We start from the raw sequence: 7,236 nt of genomic DNA on the forward strand, positions 1-7,236 counted from the left end.
CAGTAACTGAAGAAGACATGATAAACAACTTAATATTGCAGAATAGATCAAGAAGGTCACTATTTCATCACCAAAATGTTTTCCTCCAATTATCTTACCAATTTGCAAAGGACTTCAATGTTTCTCACTGTTGGGTCTGCAGTCATGCCCCTATCCGTTCTACCGGGGGAAAATCCATGATATCAACACCTTTAAACACCACACAAATGTCGGCCCCTTACTATTCAGATTTTAAAGGAAATGAAACCTGGCAGGATATAAAATGTAACCGATTTGATTATATATGGTTAGCCTATGCCACCCTGGGAAAACTTTGTTGGACCTGTAACGGATCTGAATTTTCAGTAGGAATCAGTAAATGTGAGAGAGAATTTAAGATAAAAGGGGCGTGGTTCTCTAATGGTTCCTAGATATCTAATTATACTCCCAAACAGAGTGGATTTTCAGGTTATTATACACAATGGATGATGAGACCACGCTGTAATAATAGTCACGGGTTTACTGCACTGGCTGGCCATTATTTCACATGTGGAGACAAGGCCTATAAACACCTTCCTTCCGGTTGGGAAGGAACATGCTATGTCTCTGCAATATATCCCGCTATTGCTGTTAGAGCTTACTTGCCAAAAGGAAAGATTTGCAACATGCGGGAAATTATAGAAACTCAGAGATTTTGGGGAATCATGTTTCCCAACTATGGCGCAGAGATGACATGTTAGCCAGCAAAGGAGTCTGTGCTTTAATTGGTAAAGAATGCTGTACTTACATCCCTGATAATTCCGAAAAAATACAAGATTTGGCTGAACATATTCAAAAGGAAGCAGCCAAACTACATGAGCCAGATGACTGGAATTTAAGTTCATGGTTTAGGTCCCTTTTTGGCTCCTTAGGATCCACCATTTTTCATGGGTTATTGATATTCTTTATTATTATTGTCCTGATATGTGTAATTTTCATGCCCATACGCTGTTGTCTAAGCTACATATCTAAGCAAACCCAACCAGGGAATAGATTAATGTTCCTGCAAATATCTGAACAAAATCAGCAGAAGGAAAATGAAAGAAAACACACCACAGAAACTAAAATGATGGTACTAAAAAGATGTGAGCAGATTGAAAGACGATATAGAAAGATGCAAGATGAAATAGAGAGACTCATGGGAATAGAAATAGAATAAGATGAGACTTGTAAGTCTCAAAGGGGGGAAATGTGGAAGCAAAGGATGGCTAAGGCCTCAAGGGGGGAGACAGAAATTCCTTAGATAAGAGGAAGATGACCATTAAACTGTCTTGAAGGACACAAGACAGATAGCCCCAAGGCGGGAAAAGTTAGTTTAGGCAACCCTTTGTCTTGAATCTATAGAAGGTAGATTGCCCTGGATGTGAATTAGAGAGGCCACAGCAGAAATCTTCCTGTAAGGGTCTCTCTCCGATAGCTATCGAAATAAAGTTTCTACCTGACCCGATTCCAAATTCTACAGCATGTTTTTTCCACGACACCCGGGTAGACAAAGCCTTGGCTGGCATAGTCTAGTTAAGGCTGGTCCTACTTTGAGCAGGGGGTTGGACTAGATGTGACCTCCTGAGATAACTTCCACCCCTCATTTTCTATGATTCTTTGAGAAAATGGTTCATCCCGGGACTAGTGTGATATCTATTCCTTGTCTCAGTGGGCCGCTGTTTTAGGTAGGCCTTGCAGTTCCCCCTTTAAGTGGTTTTGTTCTCTCTGAGCTCTGCCACACATCCAAATGCAAGCTGGATACAAACCAGCTAGAACGTTGTTCCACATTTTCAAGCACTCGCTTTGTGGCTCTTGGCTCTTTTTGTAGCTGGACGGCCATTTGCATTGCGTGATAATTACTTTGCCTAGTGACACCTAGATCATCCAACCTCTCCTTGAAGATTTCTAGTGATGGAGATTGCACGACTCAGGTGTCTATTCCACAGCCTCCCTGCTCTACCAATGTAGAAGTGTTTCCCAAGATCCAACCTAAACTGACATGGCTGCAACTTCAAGCCATTGGTCCACAGGGTTGGGGGTTAGGGCTCTGTCAAGGAGCCTCGGGGTTTTAAAGCCTTTGAGTGAAAAAGACATGGGGCTTCCAGTTTATCTGAGATTGGCTGTTCCCTCCATGTGGGTCTGTGACCACGGACATCAGGCTAGGGTGTCAGCACAGTCTCCAAGGTGCAGCTGCCATCTACAGAGTTGCTTGCCATGTGACTCACCTGCCAGGTTTGCCATGTTATTAGCAGCTCTTCGTGGAAGCTGATTGCTTCTGCTACTGTCTGCAGGAGAGAAAAAGAGCAGACCGGGTGTGAGAGACCGGGTGGATCCGGGGAGGGGTGGGGGCGCCTTCCTGCCTGCATGCACACTTTGACTCCTGCAGTACCCAAACTTTAATACCAGCTGCCCAGGAGCAGCAGTGACATTTCTATTCAGGCAGCGCTGAGAGAGTAGTTGTGATCCACCTGATTCCTGCTACTCTCTCCACTCCACAGGTGTTAACCAGCCTCTGTCCTTTTTCACAGCCTTGATTTTCCACTGGTCACGCTACCCTTTCTTCTGCCACATTGCTGCCTTGCTAACCCTGGGAAACTAATCTCTCATCCGTTTTGTAGATGGTTTCTAGTTCCAGCTAAAAATCTCCATTCTCCTCCTTTTAAGTCTACTCAGGAGTGGAAATGTATAAACCTTTGGCAACTCCTGCTTTATAGGTCCGTGTTTTAACTTGCTTTTCAGTCTGCCTCTTTCATCCCCACTCAGTTCAAATCTTCTTTTGTGTTTGAGTTGCGTTCCTGCTGGTCCCTGCCCCTAAATTAATGGTTGGTTAAATGTCTGGCTCTTCTTCAGATTCATCGAACAAAATCTAGTCTTCCCGAACCATTGTTTCCAGATGACATGGACATGGACATTTGAGCAATCTCGTGCTGTCCTGGGATAAAATGGTTTATCTCAGGACTAGTGCAATGTCCGTTGCCTCACTGGGCCCCTTTTTCCTCTTTAAGTGGTTTTGTTCTCCTCGGGCAGGCATTTCTAAGAAAAGGGTCCCACCTGTTGTCTCTTCTGTGAAATACGAGACCCATAACCAGAAGGAAATACAGCTCCACCCTGCTTACCATACAGACAACTTCAAGGCCAGCAGACTATTCTGACTTTTCTCTGGGCATAATCTGCCTATAAAATGAACTTTTCCAAACAGGAGATTGTACCACACTTTCAGCTCTCCTATGAAACATGAATTTTCATTTCTACCCAGGAGAACTTGTACAGTCTTTTCTCCAATGCTTGAAGAAGGGTGCTCGTGCCCAAAAGCGTGCCCAAAAAGATTTTTTTTTACAAAAATCGAGTTGCTCTAATAAAAGAGATCACCTCTACGACAAGTCCTGATTGCTTTTTCCCCTAGACCAATATGGCTACAACCCAGATACCCGACACAAGAAAAGCCACGGTGCATTAAAACCACAACTGTAACTATATCCTAGTTTCCACACGCCCCCTTTGATTAAGACCTATTTCCCAAAGCAAACATCCAATATCGGTCAAAAGTTTGATGTTAAATCAGTCCACGTGACTGCATCTCACCTACCTCGCACCGATTGTTTGACCCTCACTGCCTCACACTTGCATTTCTGAATTAAGGCATAGTTCTCAAAATAGGCCGTCGATTTATAAATGTGTCTTATGCCAAACCAGTGTGCTCTCCTGAAACTCCCACCTATTGTGCCCAGTGGTCTCTGATCTTCACTGTCTCCATAAGCAGCTATTTATTAGGCTCCATTGTTTAAAAAAGTACTGGAAAAGGGTGTTCTGCGATCAGCTTCCTAGAGATTTCTCATCAGTCAATGCCCATCCTATCTGATTTCAAACTCCTACGTGGAGAAACCTCTTACCAATACTGGGGTCCTGTTCTCGGGCCGTGCATGCAAGCCAATGTTTGTCAGCACCTCAAGGGTCGCCTCCACCGTGTAGTCCTAAGACAGGGGGTCCCAAGGCCCACGCTGCGGCCTGGTAGGTTGCGAAAGGCTTCCAGTGTGTAGTTTGCCCGTCACTTCCGGGGACTTCCCATAGCATGCCCATCCCACTTCTAACCGACTTTCGGCCCATAACTTGCCCGTCACTTCCCATCTCCAGTATGTCGGTCTGCTGTTTGCCAGTCCGTGGTCTAAAGACGGTTCCTAAGAGGAACTGATGAGCAGGTCCGGGAGGTCCAGCCGGTCGGCTTTTTCCAGCTGGGGCTGGGGGAGCTGCGTGCAAGCCCCAAGTCCTTGAGTTTGTGCAGTGTCCAGGAGACCTCGCATCTGCTCAGTGCCGCTGGCTCTGCGCAGCGCCCCAGACGTGCTGTGTAACAAGGGCAGAGCCCCTTGCAGGAAACAAAGCTCGCTCTGTTACATGCTTCTTTCCTTTTCAGGCCATGTCCGTGTCTCTTGGACAAGAAAAAGAGCTGCAAATCTGCGGTCCCTGATCTCCTAGAGAGCCCTGACACTCCAGCTGTGCTCACGTCTGGGTCCACAGCCTTTATTAGACTCCCTTCACCCCTCCTCAACCGTATCCCAGCTCTGAGCTTCTGCTGCCTTTTTGACTGGAAAACATTAACCTGACGACGGGGAAGGGACGCTTGCCAGCTTTGATTCCTGGCCCGGACGGGGTGTTGGGACTCTCCCACTCAGGCCTTTCCAACGGTAACGATTTCCCAGCTTCTGGGGCCCTGAAAAGGAGCAAAGCTGGGGTTATCGAGTGCCTCTCACTTGGCCATTTTTTAGCTGCCGTGTGCTGACTTCTGTGGCTTGTGGTCCCGGCCTGGCTTCCTCTCCAGAGCTGCCCTGGGGAAACGAGCAACACCTGTCCTCACCCCTTCCGATCGCTTTCATGTACACGCCACGATTTTTGCCCTTTCATGCGTTGCAACTGCGCGTATGTTTGCACGAGCGGGTCTTCTCGACACTTTAAAAAGTCTCTCTTGTGCATTAAACTAAAACTCCTCGGACACAGCAGAGTTTGAATTAAAGTGTTGCATCCATGGATTTGTTGCATGCAAACACAAAGGCATTCAAAGATGTGTAATGAGCCTCTTTGTCCACCAGATGGTGTGCAACGCTCGCTCTCTGCACGTGGGCACACCCCAGTCGCCCTGCCCTGAACATGGGCGCGTGCACGCGCAGACACGTGCGCACACACAGACCCGCACACACACACAAACGCGCACACACGGAAGTAGACACATAGATGCACAGACGTGCATGCACAGGCACACAGATGTGTGCATATGCACAAAGATGGGCACACACACAGTTGTGCACAGTCACGCGCGCACACACACACACACACATACACATACACGCAAGCATGTTGGACTGCTGGAGAGGGGACTGGCTATGAGTTGCCTTACGGGACCCCCTGCTCGCACCCCCCCAGCACCAGCCCTGCGGTGCCCCTCACTCCCAACCCATAGTTCCCACCCCACAGGCCACACTAGTGCCCCTTACTCCCGACCCATAGCCTGCAACTACCCCCACCCTGCTGGTGCCCCTCACTTCCAGCCATCTTGGCCACATTTCATGGAGATGGGGGATTTCTCCCCACTTGGCTCCCGTGACCCTGGGCTAAGGGTAAATGAGCCTCGGGGGCATCTAAACCCCAAGCCCCCTGGGCTTGGGCCTGCATGTAGCATGACTGCCAAGGGATTTGGGAGCAGCGAGCTTCCTATGCTCCCAAATCCACTGCAGGCCCAAGCCTGGCTGAATAATTTGGGGTGGAGGATACTGGCCGGTTGTAGCGTGACATATGGTTCTTGAATTATTGCGTGTCGCTCCATCCCAGGGATTCAGCGCTGATTTAGCCGACTAGGTGCAGAATATGAAAAATTTTCCAAAAAAAAGAAATGTAAAAAGCTCCCCGACAGATAAGGGATGACTCGAAAAGAGGATGTGTCCAGAGTATGCGCATGTAGACGTGGCACAAAGTTGATTCCATCAGGGCACAAGACGCGGGTAAACTCCCAGTGCCGTTTTTGGGGTGTGGCGGGTGTGCAGCAGGGCTGGGGAAGGGGATTGGGGGACTGGTGACCCCCGGGATCTCGCCCCTGTCCCCTTTCCCCCTGCGAGATAGATGCGATGGACAGGGAGCTGAGGCAGCTGAGAAATTAGGAGCTGAGGCTGTTTGGGGTCAAACGCACCATGTACAAGTGCGAGGGCGAGCATCAGCCATGGCTGTGGGTGAAGGAGCAGGAAGCAGAGGTGTGGGATGCTGTCCCTGTGTGGCGTGCCCGCTTCCCAGGGCCCGCGGCCTGGTTGTGACTCCCAATATTGTCCGCATGCCCAGGAAAGATGTAGAGAGGCAACTCTGGTGTGCCTGTGGCAAGAGGGCTGGCATGGGGGCAGCAGTGGGGTCCCCCCAGGCCCCTGGGCAGCTGGAGGGGAGGCCAGGAAACACGGGGGTGTTGGGGTGGTGGAGCAGGGAGTTTGGGAATCAGGGCTCTTGGAGCATCCTTTCTACCCCTCCTCTCCCCGCTCTATCCACCTATCTATTCCCCACTCTATCCATCCATCCATCATCCAGCCCCGCTCTATCCATCCATCCACCCTGATCTGTCCATCATCCAGCCCCGCTCTATCCATCCAACCACCTCCAATCTATCCATCCATCCAGCCCCCGCTCTATCCATGCATCTACCCCCACTCTATGCATCCATCCCCCATGCTGCAAGACCCAGGGACATGGCCTTTTAAAGAAAGGAGGAAATAACAGAGAGAGCATCGTTTCCTGGAAGGGGCTCAGCCCTTCTCGTTACAGACAGCAATTCTCAGCGTTTTGCAAAGACGCCTTCTGAGCTGGCGGCATAACGAAGGGATCTCCCAGTCTCTACCCTGGAGGACCTCAGGGAGGGCCAACTCGAGGACTTCAGGCCTGCACTCAGCTCCTGGTGAAGCCGGGATACAGAAAAATCAGGATACAAAAAACCCAACTGTCTGAACCTCATGGACCTGCGTGTCAGTTTGTTGCGCAAGGACTTTGCCTTGGATGTGAAGCTCAAAACACTGCAAAAACACCACTTGCTCGACGTGGCCGAAGACCTTGCCGCTGATATTGGTAAGAGACTTCCCCGTACAGGGAAAGGGTGACGCCACAGCATCAAATATATCCGGCTGGGACGGACATCTTTTTTCTTTCGGGGGGATCTTAGCTTGGACCCACCCCACGGTCGAGATCAAGTCAGCCCAGTTTCCCCATGAAAAGGGG

General features: G+C 49.4%; 1 long non-coding RNA gene across 1 annotated transcript in view; it reads right to left on the minus strand.

Moving 5' to 3' along the window:
- Positions 1-4,044, minus strand: part of LOC112548870 — a 9,827-nt gene extending 5,783 nt beyond the window's left edge. The window contains exons 1-2 of the long non-coding RNA XR_003092397.1: positions 3,891-4,044; positions 2,226-2,285 (exon numbers count right to left, since the gene is read on the minus strand). This is a non-coding gene — a long non-coding RNA (uncharacterized LOC112548870). The remainder of the gene's footprint in view (positions 1-2,225; positions 2,286-3,890) is intronic.
- Between the last annotated feature and the right edge of the window lie 3,192 nt (positions 4,045-7,236).

The sequence above is a fragment of the Alligator sinensis genome, unplaced genomic scaffold (genome assembly GCF_000455745.1).
Source record: "Alligator sinensis unplaced genomic scaffold, ASM45574v1 scaffold1579_1, whole genome shotgun sequence".
Classification (NCBI taxonomy): Eukaryota; Metazoa; Chordata; order Crocodylia; family Alligatoridae; genus Alligator; species Alligator sinensis.